Source organism: Bubalus bubalis, chromosome 7, assembly GCF_019923935.1.
Source record: "Bubalus bubalis isolate 160015118507 breed Murrah chromosome 7, NDDB_SH_1, whole genome shotgun sequence".
NCBI classification, from domain to species: domain Eukaryota; kingdom Metazoa; phylum Chordata; class Mammalia; order Artiodactyla; family Bovidae; genus Bubalus; species Bubalus bubalis.
The window spans coordinates 105,014,502-105,032,069 of NC_059163.1; the positions used below are offsets into that span (position 1 = coordinate 105,014,502).

At 42.1% G+C, this 17,568-nt stretch overlaps 1 protein-coding gene across 4 annotated transcripts in view; it reads right to left on the reverse strand.

Moving 5' to 3' along the window:
- The window catches only part of BMPR1B (bone morphogenetic protein receptor type 1B), a 524,547-nt gene extending 508,794 nt beyond the window's left edge, over positions 1 to 15,753 (reverse strand). For all 4 annotated transcript variants that reach the window (XM_044946210.2, XM_044946207.2, XM_044946212.2 and 1 more), the window contains exons 1-2: positions 15,594 to 15,753; positions 15,320 to 15,429 (exon numbers count right to left, since the gene is read on the reverse strand). The gene's annotated coding sequence lies outside the window, so the exon portion shown is untranslated. The remainder of the gene's footprint in view (positions 1 to 15,319; positions 15,430 to 15,593) is intronic.
- Positions 15,754 to 17,568: the final 1,815 nt, after the last annotated feature.

The window sequence follows — 17,568 nt, forward strand, 5'->3', positions numbered from 1 at the left end:
TATGCAAATATTTCTTAATGGTCTTTCCAGATGGAGTAAACAGAAACCAAGCTTGAGCCTATGGAAGATTTATATGCAATGACTGTTTTCAAACCAGCATGAACTAACCTCAATTTAGGAGTAGGTGCTATCTTTTGGGGTGTATGAGCTGAACCTCAGTCTGGAGAGAATAAATGGGGATGAGAGGTACATGGCATTTCCTTCATTTTTCTCTGTCTAGTTCATCTCATTAAACATCTCTTTTCCTTTTTTGCACATGACCTGTGTTAAAAGGACTCAGTTTGATTGCCCACCTGAAGAAGTCACAGCAGGGTAGAATAAGACATTATCTTCCATCCTAGTTTCTTCTCTTTCAGAGAGGTTATCTAAACAGAAACTTTCTGTAAGAGTCCATCTATTAGTTATTTGAAACTAGAAAATAGTACTTTTAAAATTTTTCCTCGTTTTTTAAATCACAAGTTTCAATGTGATTTAAAGACCTATCAGCAGTTATGCAAAGAGAATATATCGAATTAGCAAACAAGTGTTTTGAGAAAACAATAATTATTTCATTGTTGCTCTTAGTTCTTTCACTTAAGGATGTCAGAGAGGAGTGTAATAATGGAAGGTTTTATATCTTCTATACAAAAATCTGGAGAAGAAAATGGCAACCCACTCCCATATTCTTGCCTGGAGAATTCCATGAACAGAGGAGCCAGGTGGGCTATAGTCCAAGGGGTCACAAAGAGTCGGACACGACTGAGTCACTAACATACCAAAATCGTTTAAATAATAATACTCACTAGATATTCCATTGCAAGCAAATTACATAATCCATGGGTTTCAGTTTTACCATCTGTTAAATAGGGTTGTTAAAAACAGTACCTATCTAATAGGTTTGTAGGAAATAAAAGGGATAATCCATTTGAAGTTCTTAGCACAATGCTAAGCCCATAGAATTTTTTTAAAGTTATAATTATTAATGATAAAATTGTGGTTTTGCAAGTTCTCAGTTTTGTTCAATCTTGTGATTAAAAATTTAAGAGAATAAGGTAGACCTGTGTCAAAAGAAATAATTTGAGCCTACACGGATAAAACACGTAGGAGGTTAATAGCAACTATTAAAGTTAACTTGTGATTTTTCTGTATAGTAAATTTGAAAAAATATTATAAAATGCTCATAACTACTATTCAGCATTTATGTTTCATATGCGTTGGAACGTATCACAGAATTTAATTTTCACCTAGTTCATATATATCATGTTATAGAGAACTTCAGCATTTAAAAATATGTAGCCCCTAATTTCATATTTTATAGTATTATTTACATGTTTTGTTTCTAGTACATACCCATTATCTATAAAATACACTGCTTCTAATTGATTTGCTGAGTTTTGCCTTGCAAATATATTTTCCATGACCGTGGCTTATTTTTTCACCTTTTAAAAATGGTTTTAGACAAAACTAGGCTTTTGTATATTAATGGGAGATAATTTATTAATATTTTCCTTTATGTGGAGAAGGCAATGGCAGCCCACTCCAGCGCTCTTGCCTGGAAAATCCCATGGATGGAGGAGACTAGAGTCAGGAAGAGTTGGACACAACTGAGCGACTTCACTTTCACGCATTGGAGAAGGAAATAGCAGCCCACTCCAGTGTTCTTGCCTGGAGAATCCTAGGGATGGGGGAGCCTGGTGGGCCGCCGTCTACAGGGTCTCACAGAGTCGGACACGACTGATGCGACTTAGCAGCAGCAGTAGCAATTCCTTTGTGTGTGTGTATATGTGTGATATTTTAAAACTCTTATGTTACTTCCAAGTAATAAATTGTCTCTATTTTATTCTAGCACTTTTGAAGATCTACTTTTCACATTTCCATCTTTATACACTTGAAATTTGTGTTATATAGAAATAGAAATCCAATTTTCCCTGTATATGGCCAACCAATAATAGCGTTGTTATTTGAAAAGATGACTTCCTCTGGCTGATCTGCAAAGACACCTCTGTTATGGATCCAATTTTCATGTGTTCATAGATTTGAATCTGGACCTTCTGTTTGGTTCAACTGATTTGTCCGTCTATCCTTGTGTCAACACTACTCCAATTACTGTTTTATAAAACATATTGGTTATATAAAAAGATTCACGGCAAGAAGTTTTAAAATGATTAGATCCTTTAGGACTTTATTAACAACTTAATTGTAAAAAATCTAACTACAAAGTATTTCAGGAATCATCTATTCTGTAAAAGCAGCAATAAGCTACATTTATTGTGTAATTATAGTGTTTAACACTTCTCATTGGTGAAAACTCTGGTCATTTAACAATATCTACTGAACTCAATACCTTTAAGTGCAAGAGTGACAACCTTTGAATGCAGAATTTCTGGCATTTTTTTAGCAACAACTTCATTACTCAATAATTGTACTTTTGATTTCTAATTCTATGGCAAAAGTATGAGCCAAGAATTGTCCCTGTCTAAAGCTCAGAGCCTCTAGAAATGGCCTCAACAAAGACATTCTTTCTTTCATTCTGGCAATTCACATCTGCACCGAGATTCAAGGGATTCCTCATAAATTCCTGAGTATATGTGTGTATGTATGGGTGTGTATGTGTGAACATGTGTGCTGGAGGACGGGGGAATTTACCAATCTCATACTGTTTTCCTACTCAAGGTTTTCAAAATATGCTCATAGACATCAGCTTTTTGTGTAGAGACAATGCCCATTGTCAGCAGAGAACAGAGCTCTCACTGCAGCAGGCAGACTTGGTCTTCAGGAAGTAGGAGAAAGGAAATGAAAGGGTGCGATAGAACCTTGCCTCAAGGCAAGCTCCGGCAGCTGTTGAGGAGCTTTTTAAAAATTTTATGGCAAATTGGCATCTCATTTTGAATTTATAGGAAATCGATTATCCAAAAGTCAGTTGGGAAAGCAGCACCAGGAAATGAGTCTTATTCTTTGGGAATTTAGTTTTAGAGGCGAGCAGGGTGTGCACAGTCTAATTTACAATGCTAGCCCTAAATATGTCATGATGATTTCTAGTAAGAGTCCCGAAGCAATTTCTGTCAAGGCTCAAAGAGAGGAAAGCAAAGACCACAAGATGCCCAAGGCTGATCGGATCCTTGCACCCACTGAAATTGGAATGATGTACTTTTAAAATATTTCTGAGGGCATACCCAGTTTCTAAATTAATTTCTCGTTGGAATTGAAAGCTGTTTTTCAAAATCTGTATTGCTCTCAGTGACTATTTCTGAACTTACCATTGAGTATTTTGTAACTTCCATTTATGAAAACGGTAACATTTCAAGTTAACAAAAATCTTTAAGAGAATGATGACATACCATGATAAATTTCTGAAAATCTCCCCAAGTCAAAAAGACTCAAGTGCTATCAGAGATGCCCTCTCAAGGAAAACAAGGTAATAACATCTAACATCTAACATTTTAAGTGTTTTCTAGACAGAGGCAGTAAATAATACCTGTACAATTGTCTATAAACTTCGTGACTCTTTGAGGTGAGACAATATCTTTCCCATTTGACAGATAAGGAAACTGAGGCTTAAACAAATGAAGTAACTTTCCTAAGACTGTATTTCTGTAAGTGGGAGAAGTGAACTGGCATTAGATCTCGTTTGACTCATCGTTCTTTCCTATACCAGTTGGGTGAATGCGCCATATAGCAGCTGAGGTAGGCAGAGAATAATCCTCTAAAGATGCCCACATCCTAATCCTTAAAACCTAGGAACATGGTACCTACCCAGCAAAGGGACTTTAGAAGTGTGATTATATTCTAGATCTTTAAATGGAAAGATTAGCCTGGATTATGAAGGTGGGTTTAATGTAATCACAAGGATCCTTATGCATTAAAGACAGAGGCAAAAGTGTGAGAAGATACGTCCTGGAGAGATTAGCACAGTGATCAATTACAGGCAGCCACCTGAAGCTGAAAAACACAAGAAATGACTTCTTCCCTAGAGCCTCCAGATGTATAACATAGCCCTGCCTAACCTGTGCTTTTAGCTAAGATCTATTTTGAACTTCAACTGTACCAGTAGCAGTTATGATGCATGTGTATTTTATTTCCCATGCCACCAAGCAATTCTCCAACACCTGCTGGGCATCCTACAATTCAACTCAACTCTAACACTATCTGAAAATAGCATCGGTTTCCAGAAGTTAAGGGCTCAGTTCTATAAGAGTGCACCCATGCCCCCAACTTTAGATGCCAAATAAGATTGGGTTGTCTGTGCTTCTGACTGACCAGCTACAGATTGGAGGTTCCAACAATCCCCTGCTTGGGTTCAGTGAACTTGCTAGAGTGGCTCACAGAACTCAGAGAAACAGTTTACTTACTAGATTATGGGTTTATTATGGAAGGATATATCTCAGGAACAGCCAGATAGAAGAGATGTGTAGGGCAAGGATGTGTGGAGGGAAGACATGGAGCTTCCATGCCTTCTCTGGGCACATCATTCTCCCCAAAGCTTTGTCTTCACTAACCTGGAAGCTCTCAGAATCCTATCCTTCTGAGGTTTTATGGAGGCTTCACGACAGAGGCATGATTGATTAAATTATTGGCTATTGGTGATTGAATTCAATCTCTAGCTCTTCTCTCCTCAGAGGTCTGGGTGCAGGGAGGTGGGAGTGAAAGTTTCAACAGCTGGTTCCCTGGGCAACAGCACCCTCCTCCCTTAAGTGCCTTCCAAAAGTCCCCTCATTAACAAAAGATATCTTTCCTAAGGAAATTCTAAGTGTTTTAGGAGTCCTGTGCCAAAGAATGTATATTATATATTAAAATGTAATAACTTATAACTTCACAAATGTAAGGTAATAAAGTTGTACTATTTCAAATTTTGTGATAATTTGTTATACCAGAGAAAGGAAACTAACACATAGGCTAAAGAGAACAACTATCTGCTCATGATTAATTCAGAACCTGAGTCAATGTCTAGAAACACACAAACTTGAACTTTTTTTGGACTGACCCACAACATGAGGTATAAAGAGATATTAAGACATTATGAGCTGTGAAGACCTCAGTTCTAGGGTGCTCCCAAACAGGATGATGTTGGGCATCCCTCTGCTAAAGTAACTAAAGCCTTAGTTTTCAGAGACTGGTGGTAACCTCCAGTAACTTCTACTTCATTCTTTAGGAAGCCCATTCATGGAAACCATAAATTCATTCATGGTTTCCATGAATGGGCTTCCTAAAAGGAACTACAATGACAATGTAATGTCAATTTTTGGAAAGGCTGCACTAAACAATTTTAACCATGCACAACCCAAGAGCCTGCTGTAGACTCTCAGTGACAGGGGGTTCACAATTCATGTCTCAGGCACCAGCTCCCAAAGACTGAAGATGCTGAACCAGTGAAGTTGCTCAGTCATGTCCGACTCTTTGTGATCCCATGGACTGTAGCCTACCAAGCTCCTCCATCCATGGAATGTTCCAGGCAAGAGTACTGGAGTGCTGGGGAGCCACTAAGTATCAGGGAGCAGAAGGGCCCCTTGACATGGGATATTAATTCATCACCTAAGTGTTTTTTGGATAATGTATTATGTGAACAAGACAGACAAGGTCCCTGTCCACACAGAGTTTATGTTCAGACACAGGAGGCAGCAAATAAAGCACTATAGGAATACATACATCACTGTAATCATGCTAAATGCTGCGACGAAGACAGTGATGGGCCAATCCTAGTCTGGAGACCCAGGATAAGTCACTTAGCCCTTTGGGGAAGACTAGGAACTAATTTCAAACCATTTTCAAAAACACTGAAAACCAGATGAGATCTTAGTATATAATGTGAAACTCCAACAGTTTGGCCACCTGAAGCAAAGAGCCAACTCATTACAAAAGATCCTGATGCTGGGAAAGATAGAAGGCAGGAGGAGAAGGGGCTGACAGAGGATGAGACGGTTGGATGGCATCACCGACTCAATGGACATGAGTTTGAGCAAACTGTGGGAGATGGTGAAGGACAGGGAAGCCTGCCGTGCTGCAGTCCATGGGGTTGCAAAGAGTCAGACATGACTGAGCGACTGAATAAGAACAAATAGAGTAAAAGCAAAGTTGTAAAGTCATTTTAAAATATGACCATGTGAACATACAGGACTATTATTTTAGAAGACATGTTTCTGCTTAAAAACATTCAGTGGTTTCCCTTAGCCCTGGGATAACGTGTAAACTCCTTGACATGGCCCAGAAGTCCTCTGAGATCTGTGTCCTGCTTCCTTCCATAGCCCGCCTTTGTCACACCCACTGCTCGTATCCGTATCGTTCTCTTGGTGGATTCCTGTTCTTCCTTCCCAAGTCCCAGGCTTAGCCGCAGCTGCTCCCAGAAGTCCTTTGATGTCGAGTCAGGGTCAGGCCCCTGCCCTGTGTGCTCATGGCTCCTTTTACGTTCCCTCTACCTGCACCTGCCACTGGCGCTATCAACTCATTTAATGACTTGGGAAATGGTGATGCCTCTAGAACAAGAATTCTTTGAGGGCAGCGTTCGCTTCTCATTCACTGGGGAGGTACATGCGTACGCAACCTAGGTAAATGGAATATGACGGGAAGAAAGGAGAAACGACTCTGGGGACCTCAGCATGAATGACAGAGGTATCTGCCCACTGGCCTGAACTCTGTATTAAAGATAAGAAAGGGAAAATTGCACCTAAGCATGTGCCTCTAGCATCGTGCTACCCACGGCAAGCCCTCTACTTGCCATGTGGTCTAACTGGAAGAATTGATATAATGTGTCAACACAACATTGTAAAGCAATTATCCTCCAATTAAAAACAACAACAACAAAGCTGCAGCAGAAGCTAGGCCAGCCTGGAGTCAGTGGAGCTATAACTCAGCCCCCTGCTCCCGAAGCCTTGTGCTCTGGGGCAAGACTGTTTGCTTTGAGGAAGTGGCGTCTCTTTGTTATGAAGATAATACCCACATTGCTAAGAAGTCTTACCTGAATCCCTGTTGCTGGGCTATAGGGACACAGACCGACAGGCACCTTTTTTAACTCTGGTGCTCAGTGGAGTATCCTTCCTGTAATTCATCTACCCTTAAGATGGTACCTTTTGATTTGATACAATGGCCAGATCCAGTCTGGCCTATAGACTGAGAATCTGTGCAAGTTACCATCTCAGTGGACTTCAGCTTCCTCAGTAGCTATAACTCATGGGGGTCTTTCAAAGCTTTTGTTAGATGGTCCAAAGAGATACTCAGCACATAGAAAGTGTTCAAATCTTGTAGCAAAGAGTTTAAAACATTCAGGACCCCACAACACCATTCTGTATGTTAAAAAAAAAAAAAGTGTTGGGAATGCTGCTCTTTCCAAAAACCTTGTAGAAGGCACCAGAAGTTTTGGAGACGCCTCAGTTGCCTATCCTGTTTACATTTCTTGTACATTAGTCCCTTCTAGGCCTACTAGTAAAACTGCAGGATGCTGATTTCCTTACACATAATGTAATTCTCACAATGGATATTTAAAATTATGGCCAAATCTCCCACATGAAGGTGGTCTGGCAGCCATAACTTTTTTCTTCTGTACATAAATGACTATTAACTTGCTGGCGTTCTGCAGACAGGTTTTGATGAACTATGATATTTTGCTTAAAACCATTCCAAGAATAATGTCAGACTTTGTAATTGCCTTACCCATGACCACCAGCAAGCAAAATTCACCTCAACAGCACAGCTTATATTAGAAGGAATCAAACGACAACCAGACAGAACTGTGAATTTAAGAACACAGGGCAGATAGCTCCTTTTCTGCAAGGTTTTGGAGTATATTCAGAAATGGCACAGAGCTCAGACTATAAATATATGCATCAATTTCTACAAGCAGAGAAATGCTCTGAGCATGGCTTTTATAGGCTCTTTCAGATTTAAGGAAAAAAACAACAAAACTTGGCAGATGGCTTAACATGAAAACAAAATAATAATCAAAATTCAGTCACAGTGGCCATAAAGTATTTCAATTTGTAGTTGGGTGCTGTTTAGAACAAATGTTCCCAAATACCAGACTCTGCTAAAATGTTCACTCATTCAGAGCAAGATCAGATACCTTTATATATGTAACAAGTACATATACACATTTGTTTTTACGTATGTGTCAGGGCTAGATTGCCAATAAGTTTTACTGAGGAAAAGTTGTTGGTTATTCTGATATCATGTCTTTCACCTTTGATGTTAAAATGTTCTTTTATGTAATGATTTCCATAAGGAAATGATAGTTGTCAATCTGCGAAAAGTTTAAAAATTGGAACCCTCTAAATCTCAGGGTTTTGTTTTTTTTTTTTTTTGAAATGTGAATGCTACATAAAATCCAAAGGCACCAGAACCAAAGACTGACTGTAGTTTCTATTTTCCAGGCCACTGGTTTGCTCTGACATAGACAAAGCTGACATACCCTCTGTCAAAGAATGGGGGTGGGGAAAAGGGGAGGGTGCCTATATCCTCCCCATGTTCTCAGACACAATCTCAAGGCAAACAGGTTTGCAGAGAGAGCCACAGCCCACCATGAAATCCACTGAGAAGGGTTATAAGGAAATATGAAAGATTTTTTTTAAAAAAGCAGGCTCATTATGAAATGTATAGTTCCAATGAGACTTTTACTCAAGATCAGATACTCTGCATCATTTTCTATCATTTTGAATAAATGGATTTTCTCATGCATATTCAAAGAACAGCTCTCATGCTAAACAACCTTGGGTGACATTGCTTTTCCTATATAGGCCTTTCTGTCCTCAACCGTAAAACAAGGGTTGAACTCAGCTGCCAGTGTATCTCCCAAGACTAACAAATACTACTCTACTCCTCAGAACAGCTTGTTCAGTGGGGAGATTTGAATGGAGGATGGTGATATTAATGACTGCCAGCAGTTGTATTAAGTGCCATATGCACCAAACTTGAAGACCTATTTTCACCTATTTTCAATTTTTCTTTTCTCCTGCTTCTTAAAATTCTTTAATCATGTTATTCTCCTACTCAGAGCCCTCCATGGCTCTTCATTATTGCATCAGGGGCCAGGCACTCAAGTGGTTGCCAGGTCAGGCAGATGTTGAGGATGAGGAAGAGCCTGCAGGGCCACAGGAGCAAACTGAGAAAGAAGGGACAGCAGCCACTCGATTCCAGCACCTTCCCACCTGGAAGGCCACAAGCTGCTATGTCTTTAGAGCCAAGACAGAACTCTGACTTCTGGGTATATAATCTCTAGAGTTTACATGGGGCAACTACATTTGCTTCCCAGGTGACTCAGTGGTAAAGAATTCACCTGCCAAGTAGGAGATTTGGGTTCACTCCCTGGATCGAGAAGATCCCTTGGAGAAGGAAATGGCAACCTACTCCAGTGTTCTTGCCTGAGAAATCCTATGGACAGGGAAGCCTGGCGGGCTACAGTCCACAGGCTTGCAAAGAGTTGGACGCGACTGAGCAACTAAGCAGTAGCAGCAACTATGTTTAAAATTTTTAACCTGATGGCCACATAAGGATTCCAACTCTCAAGAAGACTGCTTATTTATTTCCAATTTCTGACACAAAGGGTAAACATTCTGATCAAGACTCTGTCATATAACCTTGACTTCTGCTGCTGCTGCTAAGTCGCTTCAGTGTGTCCAACTCTGCGACCCCATAGACGGCAGCCCACCAGGCTCCCCCATCCCTGGGATTCTCCAGGCAAGAACACTGGAGTGGGCTGCCATTTCCTTCTTTAATGCATGAAAGTGAAAAGTGCAAGTGAAGTCGCTCAGTCACGTCCGACTCTTAGCGACCCCATGGACTGCAGCCCACCTGGCTCCTCCATCCATGGGATTTTCCAGGCAAGAGTGCTGGAGTGGGGTGCCATTGCCTTCTCCTAACCTGACTTCTACTGGGCCCCAACATTCTCTTCATTGTGTTCTTGGAACGAGCAAGTGAGTTCAACACTTCTGACAGACAAGGAAAGGCACAGAGGCTTTGAAGACCGACTGCCGTGAAAGTTTTGATTCTGTGATTTGCTGCTGCTGATGCTAAGTTGCTTCAGTTGTGTCCGACTCTGTGCGACTCCATAGATGGCAGCCCACCAGGCTCCCCCGTCCCTGGGATTCTCCAGGCAAGAATACTGGAGTGGGTTGCCATTTCCTTCTCCAATGCATGAAAGTGAAAAGTGAAAGTGAAGTCTCTCAGGCGTGTCCGACTCCTAGCGACCCCATGGGCTGCAGCCCACCAGGCTCCTCCGCCCATGGGATTTTTCAGGCAAGAGTACTGGAGTGGGGTGCCACTGTCATTTGTTACCTTGTGAAAAATAACAACCTATTTTGAACCTCAGTTTCCTCTAGTTTTAAAATAAAGTCACCAATTCTTACACTTCCCTATTCCTTCCAGACTAGGAGTATCTTTGGATACATCTCAGTCCTGTACTCAGCTGGTAAAGATCTGCCTGCAGTGTGGGAGACCTGGGTTCGATCCCTGGGTTGGGAAGATCCCCTGGAGAAGGGAAAGGCTACCCACTCCAGTATTCTGACCAGGAGAATTCCATGGACTGTATAGTCCATGGGGTCGCAGAGAGTCAGATATGACTGAGTGAGTTTCACTTTCAGTCCTGTATTCTCTGCACCCATTCTCCTGGATTTTGTCAAAATGTTAAGGCCTGACTATCCCACTTTCTTAGGCAGTCCTTGCAAACCAGCTAAATGTGGAGTGACTTCTCAGCCTTATCCTCCACGGATACTCAGTTTTGCCACCACTCTCTCCCCTAAATTTTTTTGTCTGTTGTTCCTTTGTCTCATTCTGGATTTAAGAGAGGGTGCTGAAAATAACACCCATTCTCAAATTAAAACCTCAGAAAGATTGAAATTATTTGAAAAGAGGACATGCTCAGAAATCCTATAGGTTTCAAAGTTTGATCAGTCCTAAGCATCATCCCTGGTGGCTTCCCTGGTGGCTCAGACAGTAAAGCGTCTGTCTACAATGCAGGAGACCCGGGTTCCATCCCTGGGTTGGGAAGATCCCCTGGAGAAGGAAATGGCAATCCACTCCAGGACTACTGCCTGGAAAATCCCATGCACAGAGGAGCCTGGTGGGCTACAGCCCATGGAGTCGCAAAGAGTCGGACACCACTGAGTGACAACTTCACTTTCAAGCATCATCCTGTAAAACACCATACACTCCCACTGCAGTGATATAAACTTCCACTCAGGGTAATTCAGAGATTGGGAAGAGAGGTATCTTTTTAACAGCTGACTTTTTCAAGGACCAAATTTCAATAGCCACAGCTAGGAACCTCTTCTGCCCTGCTGCTTGAACATCGATAGTATCAATAATAATTGGAATGTTTGTCACAGCGACTTCCTCTTGTCCTCCAAACACGGTCCTAGTTCAGAGCTGCTAATAAGATTCTGTCTCCTCTTGCTCTGGGCTGTGTCCAGACTTGATGGTGAAATGCTTTGGCTACACTGAGGTATGGTGGAAGCCCCAGCAGTGTTTTTTGTCAAAGCCTTGTTTTAGTGATAAACCCTGCTCTCCAAGGAGATAAGCAATGCTCTTCTGCAGCAATCCATTTCAATATCTGTCCAGCACAGGTTTCTCTGGAGATTTATTTGCACTAAGTTCCCATGATGTCACACAGAGGTGGTGATCTGGAAACAGAATGAGAGAGGCGTGTCTGGGGAATCATCCTGATGACTGATTGGTCAAAGAGGGTGGTAAAGGAGGATGCAATACCAATGAGCCTTTCTACTTGGGATAAATGATCGTGTCAACGGTTTGTAATCTGAAGCTTATAAAACAAGCCACACAAATTGGCAGTCACACACAATGTGCCTGGATTTTGGAAGGAACAAACACAAATGTCCAGAGTATAGAACATTGTTATGTGTGTGTAGAGAGAACTGTCTGTGAAGATTTTAAAACTGTTGTGTGGGCAGAAAGCAGTTTGAAGAATGAGGTGAATGTTGTCCAGCTGACAGTAACTCAAGATGACGGAGCCGAGGGCAGGGTGGAAGAGGCAGCCAAGGAATACACCTTCTCGACACTGCTAAACAAGCCACATCACCAGTTCAGAGCCTCCACCACAGACCAAGTCCAACACCAAGGCAGTCTTTAAGTCCTCATACTCTTAACATGCATACATTCAAGATTTGTTTAGGGGCCTCCCTTTTACCTTTAAACTGCTCCTGACAGTTATTTTTCCTGGACAAAAATGTTTGGGGGTAGACATTACACTGATTTCCCCAAAGTTTTGCAGGTTTCTAGAACAGTGATTAGCAACACTTGAAGAGGTAATCAGTGAAAAACAAAATACAAGAGTCATGATTCCAAGTGAAGTTCCATAACACCTCTTTTGAAGGGTCATGAGAAGGCAGAGGTTATTCCCTTCACCTGTGGATGCAGGTACCTCTACTTAACCTCCTGGGCCTTCAGCAACTCATCAGTTTCACCTACTTCCCCATCATCCTGGCCCTGAAGAAATTGAGGAGCAGCCCCTTCCCTGTGCTTAAGGGCCAATTTGAGCAGACGGTCATGGAAGGCTCATCTCACAGTGTGGTAGCCCCGTGAGAAAGAGCTTCCTCCAGGCCCAGACACAGCAAGAAAGAAAAGGAAAGTTGGAGACTCCTAAATTCTGTATTACGGAAATTAGAGTGAGTCCAGACTTGTGAAATTTCATCAAGATGAGAACTACATAATTTCTCATACAAGCCAAAAATAGAGTATTCAGGAAGCCCTGCCCTGTGAGCAAATCATAGTAAAAGTCAAAGGTGGTTAGTAACACTGCAGACACTCAGGACTTCACTCATTCAGACACTGGAATGTGGTCCTCCACTTGCCAATGACCTGCCTCACAAGGGGGGATAGAGGAGCCAGGGGAGGGAGGGGAGATAGATGCCATCTTAAAGGACTTGTTAACTACCTACCACTCAAATAAAAGCCCAGGTCCCCCTTCTGGGGCCTCCCAATCCCCTTCTATCCTCCTCCCCAGACCCCTCTCTCCCCAACTCGTTCCCGCCACAATGGCTCTTCACTGTTCTCTGAACATGGCAAGATTTTTCCTTTGCCTGGAACAATCTTCTTGCAAAGATCCATGTGACTCCCTTTCTGTCTGGTTTTCCCACACCTAACCTGCCTTTCCCTCTTCTTCATTTTGCTTCACTATCTGTTATTCTATCCATTCAATTGCTACCTTGTCCATTGTGCCTCTTCTGACTGAATGTCAGCTTTTGGAGGGAAGACACATGTGCTAAATGCCCAGTGACTACAATGGTGCCCGGTAAGCGCTAGGTGCTCCAATATACGTTTGTTCCATAAACACATGTGTGAAAGGGTGGAGGAGGCATCAATGTATATGGACCATATTAAGCTCCCCTGCAAGAATGTTTTCTGGGATGCAAGTTCATATTTTGCTCTTAGAACTGATAAAATCATGACTTCATAGAAATGATGGTTCTACTCATTTCAAGACTGAAAACATGTGCAAGAGACTTGGGGAACAAAATGGCCCAAGGATCAACACAAGGTCCTTCAAGAACCCAGGGCCAAGAGCATTCCTCATGACATGTATCTGCATCTTTTCAGTCTGACTATACAGATCACATAACACCTTTCTCTTAATTGCCAGGGAAACAATGTAGTAACACTGTTGTTACTAATACAGGGAAACCACGTGCACAGTTATTCTAATTAAAAGTATCTGTGCTTTTTGTAAGTTTTATAATCTTCACTTGCTCTTACACTTTATATTGGTAAGAAAACATGTATGCTATCTTCTTGCTCCGTACTATGTTGCATGGAATTAGAAGAAATGTTATTTTGCTGTCTCCCAGGAGACCTTCTGGTTCTTAAAATTGCTTCTGAGTCCTCTGAAATGGAGGGAAATAAAAAATCAGGCCAAATATCACTGTACTCGAATAAACCAAGAGAAGAGTCATTTCTCAGAGGGTGGGCAGAGAGAGAGAGGCACACTGAGATGGGGAGGGAGAAATGGGAAATTAAAAGAGGATGACCCTGATGGAAGAGGGAAGAAATACTGTGCTCTCTTGCCTCCAAACTAACCTAAAGGTATTCTGGAATCTCAATTACTCCACTGAGAACAGCATTCAGGCTGGCCTCTGGCCAAGTGGGTTTAGTGGGAAAAGTATTAACGCCTGCAAGGTGGTCCCACAGCAAGGTCCCTGAGGACAGAGGTTCCAGTATAGCTGGGGAAAAGCTGGAGGAACAGGCTGATTCCAGCACCGTGGCGTCTGCTGCTAAGTGACAAGGCACTATATCATATAACAAACTGCAGCTTTAGAATGGGAGACGGTGAAGGAATGATTGAAACCCCTGTGTCCCACAGATGGATGCAAAATGAGTGAGCAGGGCTGTCCTGGAAGAACATAATCTACATACCAGAACAGGCAGGGGTTTGTTTAGGTCTAAGCCATGGCAACAAATTCTAGCTTTGCAGCCCCCAGAGCAGCTGTACTGAGGGGCCTTGGGCCAGGCCGGCAATGGCGGGCCTAGACTCCCTCCTCTGGGCTCTGTTGTATTATATCTTCAAACAGCACCTAAGTGTTAAACCTTCAGTTCATTTGCACAGCACAGCTAAGAAAACAGAGCAACTCCCAGACCTCCCTGAGCGGCTGCAGACAATCTTTCCTCCGCACCCACCACCCCCAGACCAAGTAGTTTTCAATAGTTTGAAAATAAAAAAAAAACAGTAACAACAACAAACAACGCTGGTTGTTAGTTTGGGGGAGAGGGAAGCACTGAAGACACGAATCATGATTAAAAACAAACTACTCTTTAGAAGTCAAAGTCATTGCAGATAATGTGAATGATGTGTATCAACCAGAACAAATCCGCAATCCTCACAGGTGCTTGAATGTTGCAACAAAAGAAATTTAGGAGACCTTCTGGTTAACTGACTTACAAACCCTGTTCCTGAAAACATGAGGAGCCCAGAGTTTCTTTGGTGGTTTTGTGAATTAAAAGTATCTTTTACTAAAAAAAAAAAAAAAAAAAAAGAAAGAAAGAAAAACTAAGAAATTAACGTGAGAAATGCTTACCTGTGGGCTATTCTACGTGTAAGCTTCTGAAGTTGGTTCAGAGGAGCTACTAAAACGATAAAAAATGTAGGAGCCACTGACCTAGTTAATTCTTATAGAGAAGGACAGTCTAGTCAGGATTTGGACTCAGGCCAATTTCCAGCATCAGAGAAAGAGTAATCAACCAGACCAAACACCCAAATGCATTACACCTGGCTCCCTGCGTGCTCTTTTATTACCCCACTCCCTCACCTCCCATGAAGTTTATCTTTAAAGGTTAGGAAAATTAACACTCCCGATATGGAATGATGGGAGAAACCTCTACCATTTGAGATTTAATTTAACTCCTCACTTACTCGCCGGGCTGCACACTCACTGGGGCATTAAAGTGTTCTGTTTCGGCCAAAAGCCAGGTCTGCGTAGGATCTGTTGTCTCTGCCCTGCTTTCCACAAGTGCCGTAAAATCCTGAGAAGAAAAAAGGGTAAAAGAAACTTGCAGGATTCCCAGAGTAGGGCATAATTTCCTAACATATCTAATTTTCAGAAACTGAAGTGGGTGTCTCTGGTCTTAGACACAAGAGGAAGAAAAAAAACGCTGGTTTCTACCTGTATTTTCTTAAGGTCCCTCACCTTCAGAGAGGTCGAAGCGAGAGAACACCTCCTTCCAGCGTGGTCTGGGGGCCAGCAATACCGTCAGAGCCGCTCAGAAATGCGAGGTTATTGACTCCATCCCAGTCTTACCCAATCAGAATCTCTGAGGGCGGGCTCAGGCACAAGGTCCTCGGGGTATTTGCATATTAACGCGAGAAGCGTGGGTCCGAGATCTAGAACAGGTGCTACTCATAGATTGGTCTTCAAGTGGTAAGAATCAGCTTAATCTGGAACTTGGTAGAAATAAAGATATTCACCAGCTCCAGAGCTGAGTCAGAAACTCCAGGAGTCAGACCCTCCAGAAGATTCTAATATGCACAGAATTTTGAGAACTCCTGGTTTAAAATGTGAAGGCAAGCATGACTAAGGGTTCAGTTCAGTTCAGTCACTCAGTCGTGTCCGACTCTTTGCAACCCCATGGACTGCAGCACGCCAGGCTTCCCTGTTCATCACCAACTCCTGGAGTTTACTCAAACTCATGTCCACTGAGTCAGTGATGCCATCCAACCATCTCATCATCTATTGTCCTCTTCTCCTCCCGCCTTCAATCTTTCCCAAAATCAGAGTCTTTTCAAATGAGTCAGTTCTTTGTGTCTGATGGCCAAAGTATTGGAGTTTCAGCTTTAACATCAGCCCTTCCAATGAATATTCGGGACTGATTTCCTTAAGTATGGACTGGTTGGATCTCCTTGCAGTCCAAGGGACTCTCAAGAGTCTTCTCCAACACCACAGTTCAAAAGCATCAATTCTTCTGCGCTCAGCCTTCTTCACAGTCCAACTCTCCCATCCATACATGACCACAGGAAAAACCATAGCCTTGACTAGACGAACCTTTGTTGGCAAAGTAATGTCTCTGCTTTTGAATATGCTATCTAGGTTGCTCATAACTTTCCTTCCAAGGAGTAAGTGTCTTTTAATTTCATGGCTGAAGTCACCATCTGCAGTGATTTTGGAGCCCAAGAAAATGAGGTCTGACACTGTTTCCACTGTTTCTCCATCTATTTCCCATGAAGTGATGGGACCAGATGCCATGATCTTCATTTTCTGAATGTTAAGCTTTAAGCCAACTTTTTCACTCTCCACTTTCACTTTCATCAAGAGGCTTTTTAGTTCCTCTTCACTTCCTGCCATAAGGGTGGTGTCATCTGCATATCTGAGGTGATTGATATTTCTCCCAGCAATCTTGATTCCAATTGTGTTTCTTCCAGTCCAGTGTTTCTCATGATGTACTCTGCATATAAGTTAAATAAGCAGGGTGACAATATACAGCCTTGACATAACTCCTTTTCCTATTTGGAACTAGTCTGTTGTTCCATGTCCAGTTCTAACTCTTGCTTCCTGACCTGCATACACATTTCTCAAGAGGCAGGTCATGTGGTCTGGTATTCCCATCTCTTTCAGAATTTTCCACAGTTTATTGTGATCCACACAGTCAAAGGCTTTGGCATAGTCAATAAAGCAGAAATAGATGTTTTTCTGGAACTCTCTTGCTTTTTCCATGATCCAGCAGATGTTGGCAATTTGATCCCTGGTTCCTCTGCATTTTCTAAAATCAGCTTGAACATCTGGAAGTTCATGGTTCACGTAATGCTGAAGCCCGGCTTGGAGAATTTCGAGCATTACTTTACTAGCGTGTGAGATGAGTGCAATTGTGCGGCAGTTTGAGCATTCTTTGGCATTGCCTTTCTTTGGGATTGGAATGAAAACTGACCTTTTCCAGTCCTGTGGCCATTGCTGAGTTTTCCAAATTTGTTGGCATATTGAGTGCAGCACTTTCACAGCGTCATCTTTTAGGATTTGAAAGAGCTCAACTGGAGTTCCATCACCTCCACTAGCTTTGTTCATAGTGATGCTTTCTAAGGCCCACTTGACTTCACATTCCGGGATGTCTGGCTCTAGATTAGTGATCACTCCATCGTGATTATCTGGGTCATGAAGATCTTTTTTGTACAGT